The following is a 14,853-nucleotide window of genomic DNA, read 5'->3' as shown; positions in this document are numbered from 1 at the left end:
AAAGAACCTGATCTTCTCTAGATCAGTAGAGGCAAACAGAAAAGAAGCCCTTGGAATTGGCTTCTTGTCTTCCCATCCCTATTTGGTGGGGAGGAGAGGCTGTTGCCTAGGGGAACCCTTTTCACTGGACACTGTTTTGCTTCCAGCCCTCTGCGCTATTATTGCTTCTGCTGGGTGGAGGCTCAAGAGAAAATTGACCACCAAGAAAGCCCCATGGCATCCTTGATCCCTTTGGGGTTGAGTGGTCCATGCCAGCCGCAATCATTCTTAACGTACACCCTGTGCCTGTGGTCCATTGCTTCTGGAATCTTCTCCCTTTTTCCTGTGTGATTTCATGGACCAGCACCTTCAGCCCCACTCCCCAGCTCTGACAGAGGCATTGGCAGTTTCCTCTGACACAACTGGGCTCCGAAGCTCTCCCTGAGTTGCAGAGGTGATGAATTGCCTTGGAGTTATCATGCCTTTTGCATCACTGCAGACACCCAGCTGACAGAGGGACAGACAGAATGTTGGCAATAGGTGAGTCTGATGTCAGAACCCCTGTACGCAGTTGGTTTCCGAGAGCATAGTCTGAACAGTGAAGAAGGGCATACAAAGCAGGAAATTAGGACTCAAATGGCTGGGAGGATTACAAGATTGATTTCACTCTTGCTGCAACTGTCAGCTGCTTGGGGAATCTGAGCCCAGGCCTCAGCTAGAGCTGGGGAGAAGTTAAAGACAATAGCTAATAAGAAAAATGCTTCCCCTGCCTTCTAAGGACCGGTGCAGTTTTCTCTTGCTGGAATAGATTTCACTAAGCAACTCAGTATTGACCCTCATTTACATCTTCATTAAATATTAATCTGCTCTTCTGTAATTGTTCATTGCTTTTAAATCTGGGCTGGATTGTGTGGCACTGTGCTGAATGTTCACCTCTGCTGTGGGGCCCCCGATCTCATTGGGATGGCATCATCAAACTCCGTCCAATGCAGGGGACAAGCACAAAAGCCCAGAAGTCACTAAGTGCCCACCAGTGTGTCTAATGGTTATTACGGGTGTGATGATGAGATGTCGCACAGCCCTCAAGGGCTCTGCAGGTGAATTACCTATCACTTAGTCCTTTCTCTGTTAGTGTGCCCATAAATGCAACAAAGCTCATACGGGAAAGATTTGGTTAAAAAAGCTTTTGCGGGAGGTGGGTGGAGAGAAGAAGGCTCAGCAGTTAAGAGCACTTGTTGCAGAAAACCCAAGTTGGAGTCCCAGTAACCACAACAGACTGTAACTCCAGTTACAGAGACTCCAATTGTGACGTCAATGGGCTTCTGCATGTATGTAATGTGCATACATACACTCAGGCACACACAAAATAAATAAATATCAGAAAGTTTTCCAGTGTTTTTAATTTGGGGACCACAAATGAGCTAGGTTTCCAGGCATCATAAGCTTAATGAGCTGGAAACCAGAAGGCACCCTTATGTTACGGATGTGGAAGCAGGATCTAAGGGCAAGCAGGGACTAATGTAAACACAGACTTGAAGTTTGGCAAGCAACTTGTTGTGGGGTTTTGACTGTTTTGCCATTGGCTTTTGGGGCAGCAAACCCTAGGGCGTGGTCTTGTCTGTGTCTGTGACTGCGTAAGAGGTGAGGGAGAGGGGTCGTTTAGATTTTACTTCCGTAATGCAGGCCTAATCCTCTGTCAGGACCCTTCATGTGAAATTCCTTAATTAAGCTGGGATAAAGTTTGAATGGCCAACAAGTTCCCAGAAGCTACATGCTCATCCATGTATCTTCACAGTGCCAGCAATGTTTCTTTTAGAAAACAAGAATGCTGTCTCATACCATCTCTCCTATCCATCAGAGTGGTGTTTTCTATTCCAGTGGATGCCTGAAACTGGAAATCATATCAAACCTTACATACACTATGAATTTTTTTGTACATGCAGTCCTATGGTAAAATTTATTTTACAATTTGGCACAGTGAGAGAGTAACAGTAACAATTAGTAATAAAATAGCAGAATTACATTATATCATGTGAAAGGAATATTACAATAGAGTATTATAATACACTGTAATAAAATCAGCAACTCTTCTCTCTCTCAACGTGTAATTTTCCACCGAATATTTTTGGATCATGGCGATCAAAACCGCAAAAACCAAAATTGCGGGTAAGGGGAGTTACTGTAACAATAATAATTGTGTGAGCTGGAGCTCAACATTAAAAGAAAAAAATTGGAAACAGCTATCAACACAGGCTCAAATAATCTAGATTGTTGGCATTCATTTTGTTGTTGTTGTTGTTGCTAGGAGAGCGTCAAGCTAAGCACAAGACTAAATGGGCCCCACTTAATATGCAGAAGAAAATCCACAAACTAGATCTTTATTCTTGTACTTTAAAGCTGGATGAGAAACAAAATTGGCTACAAATACAGGCTCATCACAAGGAATGGCTCGGAAAAAGAAAGACCCAATACTGTTGTGGCCCCCTCATATTAGCTTAGGTTGACCTCATTGGCTACGCGTATTCATTTGAGCCCAGTGAGAATAAATTATCATTCACCTATGTTTTGCATTGGAGTTTCTGTCAACAAGTAATCAAGTCTCTCCAGATGTTTCATTTACTATAACAAAGCCACTGTCATGAACAATAACGCACAGATGTTCCCTTTGAAAAACAGATTAAAAATGTTTTTGTTAATGTTTTCAAATTATCAAATGAATTGGGAAGAATATGGGTACAAAATTGGTTTCAGGACTATCTATTTGAAACTCGATTTTAAAAAAAATTAATTAACTGTAACCTCTTTGGATAAGATTAATCAAACTTCAACAAATAAAGCAGAGAACTAAAGGGCATGGGTTTTGTTGTCAAGTGATACTCTGAAATTCTCTTTCTTACAGAAGTATTTTCCTGCTGTCTGCTTCATTTTGTTCGCACACCCTTTATTTCTCTCACCATGCTTTGACATGGGGTCTATTTGCTATTGTGTTTGAGTCTTTGTTTCTGGAACTTCTCCCCCCCCCCCGACTTCATTTATTTTCTAATTCTTTTCTAAGATCTGAAAGCTCCATTCACAGCCCTTGTTAGCCATAACATTTCAGAATTCTGCCATTACCGATTTAAGCCACACTTTAGAGCTCTCTGGTTTTCTTGTTTTCATTTTAACCTCATTTTGCATTATTACATAATAGATTTCATTTGTCTTATTTTTCTGCTGGGTCTTTGTTAACTGTTGTTACACAGTTTGATTCATTCCCTCTTTTCACAGATGTTTCTGTAAGGGCTTGGATCATGAACACTTTATTGTTCACATTTAAGAGAGATATCTTCTTATGCTTTTAGGATAAGGATCGGGAAGAGGGAACAAGCAAGTGAGGAGTGCTGTTATGGACAGAATGTTTGTGACCTGCCCTCCTCCAATTTATGGCTTGAAATTCTCACTCCAATGTTATGGTATTAGAAGGCAGGGGCTCTGGGAGGTGATTAACTCATGAGGTTGAATCCACTGTGAATGGGATTAGTGCCTTTACACAGAAAACTCACAAATGCAACTCTCCTCAACATAAGAGAAGGATAGAAGGAGTTGGTGGTCTGCAACCTAGAAGGGATTTCTCCTTAGAACCCAACTGTAATACCAGTTTGATCTCAGACTTTCTGGCCTTTAGAATTGTGAGTACTAAGTACCTCTGATTTATAGACTTCCTAGACTAAGCACATGGTATGTGATATGTAGTATAGTACACAGTACCTAGTACCTGGTACTTAGTGCATAATAGAGGGTATATAGTTCACCTATATATAATTCAGCACAAAGAGATTAATGCAGCTGTTTCCATATTCCTCTGTCTGAAGGCTCCTGTCTGCTTTGACTGGGAAGCAGCGCTGGCCTCGTGGGCATATGGCTTTTGCAATCACATGGGGTCCTCCCTGTTTTGTGTTTCATGCTCTGTTGATGCAGTTATGAAATTTTTAATAGAGTTTTGAACAAGGAGCTTTGGATTTTCATTTTGTACCGTGCCCTGTAAATTATGTATCTAGTTCCACTATGGAGTATTTAAAACCATGCTCTTTGCAGGGAGGCCAGTGGTAAGGGAGGAGCTAATACTGTTGCTTAGCTGAATTGATATAGTATCAAACTACTTTTTAAATATGTGTGCTTATACCATAGACAAAGACTACTCTCCATCTTACAGAGAAGCCTCTTCTTGCAGTGAATGGAGGAGAAAGGAGTGACCCACAGTTGCACAGAATACTGAAAACCAAGGATGATGAAAGGCTCAGTCCTAAATAAGACATTTATACCAACCTTTTAAGGCTCAGGGAGCATTGCAGGAAACTGGGAGTGAAGAATGTAAGAGGTGAAAGATATGGAGAAGGGATCTAAAATGCCATCTTTTAAGAATGCCATGGACATGGCAATCATGAAGTTAAAGTAAATGTGCCTACTGGCAGTGTGCCCACACACATTGGGCACTCCTAACAGGTATAGGTGGGGAAAGGTCTCATGGGGCCCTGTCGTTTACTGTTGATCTTTTAGCAACTAACCAGTTCCTGGAGAGAGGAAGTCATAAAATTCAGGTGTGTACTCATTGGTGATCTCCCTGGGCTCTAAGGTGTAGTTCCAAACCTGCCCTCATAAAGAGACAGCCCTAGACAAATGTGGCACACAAAAAAAGGCAGGAAGTCATGAATATTAGGAGGCCTTGTTCAGAAGGGGGGCGGGCAACAGGGGAAGGGAAGTAAGAAAGGGTGTAGGAAAGAGTAATCAGAATGAATCATATTGCAAATAACAGAATTTATTAATAAAACCAAAATATGAAACAAGAACAAACAAACAGAAAACATCCCTGTTCTGTCCATTTCTGCGCATTTTTGACATCTGTGTCCTCAGGTACACTCTTGCCAACAAGTGAACAGTCTCTGTTTCTCACTTTGTCTCTCCCTCTATCTCTGACTATTTTTCTCTCCTCCTCTGTCCTCTCTCTCTCTCTCTCTCTCTCTCTCTCTCTCTCTCTCTCTCTCTCTCTCTCTATTCCACTTTCAAAATGATTTTGTGGATCTGGGGTCTTCTGAATGGGAGGTGGTATTCTGAAGTTTCTTGGTCCTTGTGTGCTTAATCCATTTATTTCTCTTGGAACTTTCCTACAGCCACTTAGAGGATGCTCATGACCCTTTCTGGACTCACCTGCAGGTACAAGCAATGAAGTGACTTCTCATTCAAGATGGCACATTCTTCTTTTGGAAGTTAGTATCCAGTGGCAAGTTCTGTGGCCCAGGTTTGTTGTGGGGGCTCAGACACCTCTTTTCTTTTCACTCCATGAAGTCTGTATAACAGCTAAACCCATGGTGGTGCTAGTACTGCTAAGGTTTGACCACCACCCACATTCTGGAAGTACTCATCATTTATTTATGGAAAGATGCTAGACATTAGACCTTTGCTAATCCAGTTGTTAGGTGGGGATTTGAAAATACTTTAAAAACTGCATTGTCATCATGATCTTGTTGCAACCATAAGCTAAGAATGTTTGGATTTGATTACTATAAAATCACTAACCTTTAACTATGTATGAAACAAAATTCTTTTTTTTATTAAAGATTTCTGCCTCCTCCCCGCCACCCCCTCCCATTTCCCTCCCCCTCCCCTGATCAAGTCTCCTTCCCTCGTCAGCCCGAAGAGCAATCATGGTTCCCTGCCCTGTGGGAAGTCCAAGGACTACCCACCTCCATCCAGGTCTAGTAAGGTGAGCATCCAAACTGCCTAGGCTCCCACAAAGCCAGTACGTGCAGTAGGATCAAAAACCCATTGCCATTGTTCTTGAGTTCTCAGTAGTCCTCATTGTCCGCTATGTTCAGCTAGTCTGGTTTTATCCCAGGCTTTTTCAGACCCAGGCCAGCTGGCCTTGGTGAGTTCCCGATAGAACATCCCCATTGTCTCAGTGTGTGTGTGCACCCCTCGCGGTCCTGAGTTCCTTGCTCGTGCTCTCTCTCCTTCTACAAATGGACGGAAATAGAAAACACTATCCTGAGTGAGGTAAGCCAGACCCAAAAAGAGGAACATGGGATGTACTCACTCATATTTGGTTTCTAGCCATAAATAAAGGACATTGAGCCTATAATTCGTGATCCTAGAGAAGCTAAATAAGAAGGTGAACCCAAAGAAAAACAGATAGGCATCCTCCTGAATATTAACCTTCATCAGGCGATGAAAGGAGACAGAGACAGAGACCCACATTGGAGCACCGGACTGAAATCTCAAGGTCCAAATCAGGATCAGAAGGAGAGAGAGCATGAAACAAAATTCTTGTTTTTTAAACTAATGATATATTTTAAAATTTATTTATTTTTATGTGCACTGGTGTTTTGCCTGCATTTATGTTTGTGTAAGGGTGTTGGACCCACCATGTGGGTGCTGGGAATTGAACCCAGGTCCTCTGGACAAGCAGTCAGTGCTTTTAACTGCTGAACCATCTTTCAGTCATAACTAATCCTATTTTAATAGTCCAATCCCAATTATATTCATTATGGAGTAGAATGTAGTATTTTGAAATATGTAAACAATGAAGAAAGATACATCGGGTTTTCAGATTGCTGTCTGTAAAAAATGCTACCTATAACCAATTGCTTATGTATTACCCACTAGCCAGTAGACCCTGGAAATCAGTGAGTAGTGTTGAGTCAGTCTCATATCTAGCAAATGAAGATAATTGTAGCTATTGCCCTAGATTATCCAGAGATTTGATAAGATAACTTCTTCAAAGAGACTGGGCCAGTGAAAGGATGTAGTTATCAGTCAACATGCATTATCTTTTCCCCTTCTCCTTTCATACTATGCAAGGACCAATATATTCTCCATGACTAAGAATAAATTGAAAATGTAATTGATGTTGAAGGCCATTGGGCATATCTTTTCTTTAATGATTCAGAAGCTACCCTGAGATTCTGCAATGCACAATCATTATATTAACCCAAATAATCTACTTAGATCCTGCAATCATTGTTATAACAATTATAATTAATTTTCTGACTCTATCTGTATGCCTATTTGCTTATCTGTGCATCTGCCTGCTTTCCTACCTAAATATATGTCTATATATCTACATGTTTTAGTAAGTATTTTTGAAATATGTAAACAGGAGATTGGCCAATTTATCTGATGTGGGATTCCCCTCTGTAAGCTATGAATATATTGTATTACCATTGGTTATTAAAGAAGCTTTTTCAGCCAATGGCTTAGTAAAGTAAAGCTACGCAGGAAGTCTGAACAGAGCTATAGAAAGAAAATAGGTGGAGTCAGGGAGACACCATGTAGCTGCTGAAAGAGAAAGACACCAGCCACGAGCCAGAACCTTACTGGTAGGCCACAGCCTCGTGATGATTCACAGGTTAATAGAAATGGGTTAATTTAAGATGTGAGAGTTGCTTAATAAGAATTATGAGCTAATAGGCCAAGCAGTGTTGTAATTAATATAGTTTCTGTGTTATTATTCATGTCTGGGCAGCTGGGAAACAAATAGTCTCTGCCTACAAAATGGCACCAACGTGGGGCAACTACATCCACATAAAGACTGAGAGAGTTTGGAAAGGAACTCTAGACACAAAAGAACAGAGTTAAGCTTCTTAGTAGCTGCATTTTATTCAGACAAATTCTGTTTGCTGGTGGTGAGCAAATGCGTGGCTCCTTTATGAGAAGGCTTCTTAACGCAGCATTAGCAGCAAAAAACTGTGTGGCTTCCTTAAGAAATGGCTTCCTGGTTCATGCTGGCAGAACAACCGCTGGCTCTTTTGGGAGGTCCTGTACTTAAATCGGGTCTGTGAGCAGCATGTTACAAATTGCTTAATGGCCACATAGAGCCACTGTGGACCTGGAGCTGGGGTGGGATTCATGGCTCACAGAGGCAGTGAACATGCTGCCGCCATGTTGGATTTGGCAGAAAAAAACAGGCAGGGCCACCACGCCCATTTAACACTTAAAAAACAAAAGTGCTCCTGGTCAGAAAATGGTTACAGATAGGCAATAATGACAGATTCAGGCAGAAATAAACCTCTGAATGGGTCACAGTGTGTTTAAAAATGTATGTAGGCTCAGGAGAGAGAGGAAAAAGTATAGACAGTTATAGAACAGTAAAAGTAACATAAAAGGGTACAGACAGTCATAGATTAAAGAAGTAAAGAAAAGTAAGCCACATAAAGTTAGAAAATACACAGAGAGTCTAGATTATGTATATTATTGTAAATTTGCTGACTGTGAATGAGCTAAGTACAGGGAGACATTTCATTGTATGGGCTGTTAAGCTAAACTAATATATCTATATTAAAGGTATCTTGACTTCAAAATTTGGGTCTAAGGATATGTTGCTTTGGAAAAGAGGTCCTGCTTTTGTATCTACAGAGGATAGAAAGCTGTAGATTCCTTACCAGATAATATGGTTTGATCAAACAAGACCCCCTGAAGCAATGACCCAAATGGTCCAACATCCATGAAAGCTTCAGGACTGCTGGCTGAGATGGACTTACCATACAGGATGCTCCATGGCAGACCTGATTAACAGCACCCTCAATCCGCAGGTAGTACTCTAAAAAAAAACTAATCCCAAATTCCCAAATATTGTTTATAAATAATTGTTTTCATTTAAACAGAGTTGACTTAAGTGATTAATGGTCACAGTCAATTTCTTTAAAAAAAATAAGGAGGCCCTTCACTCCTTGCCTCTCAGGCCAGGTTTCTGCTGAGGGCTCTACTCTCTTTCTTCCTGTCCACACTTCCCAGAAATCATGGCAGACATTCCTCAAGTCCACTACCCGAAGCTTCTGTCCTCCATTTGAAGGTTGTTGCTGAACTTCAGCTCCCCCAGGATGAACAGCAAGCACAGCTGTTGCAGTGGGCTAAGAAGAGAAGGGGTTCCCTGCAGCTGTGCTGTGTGAAGCTGAAGATTGGGACACTACCATTCTACAGGGTTAGGGGTGTCTTAAAAATTTTACAGCCAGAGTTCATCAAGGATTTGGAACTGAATACAGTGTGCAATCTCTCCACCCTGGCACATTTTGGTCCTTACATCAGCAAGATGAGCCATCTTCACAAAGTCATAGTCATCCGCATCTTCAGAGGAAGGACTACCACTGCCATGGAAGACAAGAGGGTCACCAAGATCATGTCTGTGTTCTCCAAGCTCAGCTGTCTCCAGCATCTTAGCCTGGATGATGTCTATTTTGTCAATGACCACATGAAACTCTTGCTTAGGTGCCTGAAGACACCCTTGGAGTCCCTGTCCATCTCCCTCTGCCAGTTCTCACCGCCAGACTTGGATTCCTTTGCCCAGTGGACTCACTGTCAGCTTAAACATCTGTACTTGAGAGGGGTCATTTTAAGTGATTTGAATTTCTTGCCTCTCAAATTTTTCTTAGAGAGTGTTGCATACACTCTGAAGATTCTGAAACTGAAAGATTGTAAGATGAAGGACCCTGACTTCAGGGTCCTTTTCCCTGCCCTGAGCCAATGTTCCCAATTCACCAGCATAAATTTCTATGATAATGATTTATCAATCGACATCCTGAAAGAACTTCTCCACCACACTGCCAACCTAAGCCAGCTGACCAAGGAGCTATACCCTGTTCCTAAGGAGGTCTACAATCACTTGGGTTATATCATTGTAGAGGAATTTTCCCAGTGTTGTGCTGAGCTGAAGAACACACTTATCACAGAAAGGCAGTTCATGTCTATCTGCTTTGGTAGCAATGCCTGTTATGACGGTGGTAAGCGTTACATCTTTGAACTGGAGACCACACTTTGCAATTGCTGACTGTAAATTCCTTCCTGACTGAGAAATGAGGCATAGGGACAGGCCTCTCATCCAGGGGACACCAGAACACAGCTTTAAACATTACTCCGTGTGATGGAAATAAAATTATGTGCTGCGGGGATACAAAAAAAAATAAGGAGGATATGATATAGAGATTAATACTTTGCATTGGTGTGGAATTTGGTCTAGTGATACAAATATAAGGTTGATTTTGGTACACTGTATGTATGTATTTCTGCTCTTGTTTAAGGTATTGTGTTTGTGCAGCTCATTTAAAAATGTCGTGTATAGTTAAGAAATACAGATTAATAGATAGTCATCTATACTAGTCAAACTTGTAGTCATGTTAGATTTTCTAGATGTATAGAGATATATTTCAAATGGATAGGTATACTTCAAACCCTTAATATTTGCAGAATATTGCATTTAAAATGTTTTAAGAACTTAGAACTTTTCATGATAATGAGACACATCTGCTACTAGCAGGAACAATGTACTTCAAGAGAATGATGGGCATCGAAGAGGTACCTTATGGAGTTGGTTAGGCATTTGGGCAAGAAACTCCTTGCCTGGACTGCTTGATGGTATGCTGTATGAACTGGATATGCAGGACCCACATAAAAATGACTGCTGAACTTACCTAAGGGTGAGACAGTCTTGCAGGGTTCCTGCTTCATGAAAGAGGCTGCCAAACATTCTTCAGGATACAGAAAAGAGTGACGGACAAACTGCCAATAGAGGGGAAACAGTCTTTCAAATTTCCTGCTTCATGGAAAAGTCTGCTAGATACTATGGGACTGTAGGCTGAAGATGGATGCCCCAATGTTGCAGGAGAACTTTGGGTGATTGTCAGGCATCGAGATGTCTCTGTCAGTTCTAAAGTTTTTGAAAGTTGTTTACTGCCAGGCCTCCTTAGCCTTATTCCCCAGGGAAAGGTGAGTGTGTTATCTGCCCTTTCCACAGCCCCATGATGCAGGACAATCAGATACGATAGGAAGTCAAGTCAACGCAGGAACTCGGTTTATTACTGTGAGCATCAGCTTATATAGGTTAAGTGACATCGTGTGATGTGGGGGTATCTCCAGTCAATGAGAAAGAGCCAAGCCCTCCCTCTGGCTGGAGGGGTGTCTACATAGATTTTACTGTCTCATCCTCACTTGGTAGCTTTGAGACTATCTTTCAAATTTGAGCCAGGCTTTTCTCTGTCCTATAGGCCTCGAGGTACAGGCCCTGAAATAATTTTGGCCCAACATCTACCCCCTTTTTTGTTTTATACCCTACCCCTACCCCGGTCACCAAACCAGAATAGCCCACCCAGGAGAGAGTACGGGTCAGGGCTACCCCTATTCAGAGTTTTGGCCTGGATATCCTCAAATTGAAAGTTCATTCGTGGGGTAAGATATATAAAGCCAATCATAATGTACTCGAAGGGCCATGAGTTGTACCTGTTGTAACATTTTTGGAATGCTTGTTTCAGTCTTTGGAGAATGCATGGGCCAAAAAGACAGATCAATAAACAAATAGCCATCGGCCTAATTAGGGAAGAGATGAGTGTGGTAAGCCATGGGGACCAATTAAACCAGGTCTCATAGGGGGTCCTTGACTTAAACAAATCAATATCTTTTCTTAACTCATCTATGGTTCTTGTAACTATCCCAGAATGGTCCGCATAGAAGCAACATTCTTCCCCAAGTGCCCTGAAAATTATTCCCTGTTACATAAGCAGCAAGTCCAAGCCTCTCCTATTTTGTAAGGTTATCCTTACTAAGGAATCCAAAGACTTTTATAAATAAAGTAATGCAGTCTCTGTTTTTTTCTAAGGTGGCTGTCAATTGTGAGTGGATTATTCCCATTTCTTGTTGTGAAATCACCAGGGATGAGGTACCCATGGCAGTCCTGGCCACCCCCCTAACCCTATCAATGTGGTGACGGCCAGGGCCATTAGGGGATCTCTCTTATGGCTTTGGGCCAGGAATTCTTCTTGCATGTTGTAAAGCACATGATGGAAAATTAATGCAAGCAGGCAAGTATCATTATGCTGAATGATCAGTGGGCCAGACAGGCAGGGAGTAACCTCCATCTCTTGGCAGATGCAAAAATATCCATAATCTTTGGGCACCATCCATGGAGCTCTAGACCCATTAGCCATATCACAAGTGAGGTTCAGAAGAGGGTGTCTGGTGTATGAGGCACAAGTTGCATTTGACATCTGCCAAAGGGGGATAGTCAGTCCCAACATCTCTCCCATCTTGGGGTTTTCCCACCTACAAATATCAGCTTTATCTAGTATTTCATAAGAGTCATTTACCCCAAAGGCTTCAAAGTAGAAGGGTAGTGGCTGTAAGCAAAGCCAACAGGCCTCAGTGGCTTCAGAGTGGGTAAGATTTAAAGCCATAAATACCATCTAATGGTCTCCATCAAATAAGGTGAGGCTTCTAATCCCCCTACATCTCTAAGCAGTTTTGTGGAGGATACCTTAGGGGTAGATGATGGAGGTGGAGGTATGTAAAGTTTATGTATGTGAAGTTGAGGTATATACAGACATGTTCCCCATGAGCATTTGCTTGGAAGCAGGTCCCAGCATCTGAGGAGGGTTCTTAGGATGTATCTCCATTCAAAATATGAGTATAAGGCCATGATTATATCCCTTTTGGTATAGCCTTAATCCCCACATTTTCCATAGCCAGGATAGGTCCCTTTTCTTCCTCTGATCTGTGAACATTAATATCAGAGGGTTACATCTAAATCAAGTGCATCTTCCAAATCGAGGCTTCTGGGATAGGGGTACCCGGGAGACCCTGGAGATCATTATATCTCCATGTTGTATTATCCAATGTCCAGTCCCAGTCTGCTCACATCCCCAGGATGAACAATAGTAATCAGGAGCCCCTTCACAGTTTCTAATAGGTGAGGCAGTCCGGTTGCTTCCTGGGCATACATAAAAGGGAGTCTGCAGGAAGGCATGTCTCCTAAGGACATGAGAACACCCAAGCTCATTAGGGTAAGGTGCCTGGGGTAGGGTGCACCCCCAAGAGCCTCCACATTAAGGTCTCCCTTCGATTCCTGGAATCTAGTCTCCCATGTCCCAGCTCCCACATGCCAAATCAGAGAGATCAAACATCAGGTCAGGCCACCACGTCCAGGGTGTTGTTATCTGAGAAGTCTGGTTTAGGATCCCCCAGTGCCAGTGCTTGACAAGATCCACATCACCTTCTGTGGTTGATGGGGGATTGCTGCCTGGACCTTTATCCCCTTGAGAAGAATTAACATGATTACCACCAGGAGGGCCATCTAAAATAGATAAACAGGCAACACTTTCCTCAAGGGTCAGTCTCCCTTGGGCAGTGGTTATTTTTCTTTTCTTGTGTTTGAGTTTAAAGGTTGTCCACCATAATCTCTGCTTTCTTTATTGGTCATCTTGGTCTTCCCCATTGTCCTAAAGTGGGAGGAGAAATTTTAAGTTATGAGCAGGTAGGTGTATAGGCGTTTCCCCTTTGTTTGGGAAGACACATCCATATTCTCTGCCCTGTGTCAACAAGCGATCTGGGCCCCTGCATTGGTTAGTGAGAGGATCCTTCCACCTAACCTTGAGGCAGGGCCTTGTTGGTAGGGATCCCCAATGTTTCTGGAATATATTTTGTTTATCTGATGTTTGAAAATTTTGAAAATTTAAAACATTGATGGTTAATAACGCCTTTTGCAGTTGTAGATGGGGAAGATGTCTCCCCCTTTTGGAAATATTGGTGATATCTTTCCTTCCTTTGGTTAAAAGTGCTGGAAGGCACCCCCTATCTAGTTTAAAGGTTGAGTTGAAATGGGTTTCCCACTTATATCAAATTTGCAGCAGCATTCTGAGCCCCAATGGTACCCCTTGTGGCAGCGAGGGCAGGGAGATGGAGGGGGTCTCTTCCACACCTGGATCTCATTGCTCTTTTGTGGGCAATCCCTCTTAAAATGCCTCAGTTGACTGCATAGGAAATATTTTCCAGGTGTTTGCTTTTGCTGTCCAGATACCAGGGCTTGAGTAATAGAAGAGACTAGAATTTGGCTCTGGGCCTGAAGGGCCGCCACAAAAGTCTGGTTGCTATGTGACTGGGTCCGGACATTTTGCGATGCCACAACCCGTTGATTCATAAACCCCTAAGGCCATCACAAGCCGTCCTAGTATCTTGGTTCATACCTTTCCAGACTAGGAGCTTAGTAATTTGTCTCTAAGCCCACTGGGGGGCAATTTCCTCTCAAGACTGGTCTGCTACCTCCTGAAGGAGGGACATGGCCCAAGTGGAGTTGGGGCCATCCTCAGCCACTGCCTTCCTCAATTCTTTCAGGTCCTTAGATTCCCAAGGATACCAGGCTAGGGGGAAGTTAGGGTCAAGGACAACATTGACCAGGAAGGCTTGGGGTTCATAAACCTTATCTCTATTAGGCCTCTGCATAAGTATCCCCAGGAGGCTCTGCCGCATGTTCCTCTGTGTGAGAGTCCCAACTTTGCAGTTCCTCCCAGATGCTGATATATTTATTTCCTCCTGGCAAAGATAGAGCCCCCTTATTTTTCCCCTTCCCCTCTCCCATTTTATCCTTTCCAGGGTGGCTGGGGGCATAAGGAGGTGGCCAATAGCATCTGAGTCTTTGATAGAGTTGATGAATATATAGTTATAATTATAATTTTCCTTAGTTATGATAAATGATAGAGTAGATATAAATATTGTAACTGTAATTCTTGATACCTGTTTTGTTATATGTAATTTTACTATGTTGAAGTTAAAACCTTCCTTTTTATTTAGAAAGAAAAGGGGAGATGATGTGAGATTCCCCTCTGTATGCTAATAATAGGTTGTTTTACCATTGGTTATTAAAGAAGCTGTTTTGGCCAATAGCTTAGTAGAGTAAATCCTGGTGGGAAATCTGAACAGAGATATATAGAGAAAGTCAACAGAGTCAGGGAGATGGCATGTGGTTGCTGAAGGGAAAGATGCCAGCCACCAATCAGAATATTACTGATAGGTCACAGCCTCATGATGATTCACAGATTAATAAAAATGGGTTAATTTAAGATGTAAGAGTTAGCTAAAATATGC

The 14,853-nt window shown here is 42.2% G+C and overlaps 1 pseudogene; it reads left to right on the top strand.

Annotated features, from left to right (window-relative positions):
• The first annotated feature begins 2,111 nt into the window (after positions 1-2,111).
• LOC142840551 (preferentially expressed antigen in melanoma-like protein 7 pseudogene) lies at positions 2,112-9,775 on the top strand (annotated as a pseudogene).
• Positions 9,776-14,853: the final 5,078 nt, after the last annotated feature.

The sequence above is a fragment of the Microtus pennsylvanicus genome, chromosome X, assembly GCF_037038515.1.
Source record: "Microtus pennsylvanicus isolate mMicPen1 chromosome X, mMicPen1.hap1, whole genome shotgun sequence".
NCBI lineage: Eukaryota > Metazoa > Chordata > Mammalia > Rodentia > Cricetidae > Microtus > Microtus pennsylvanicus.
The sequence above is the reverse complement of the archived record's forward strand: the minus strand, read 5'-3'. Positions and strand labels throughout refer to the sequence as shown.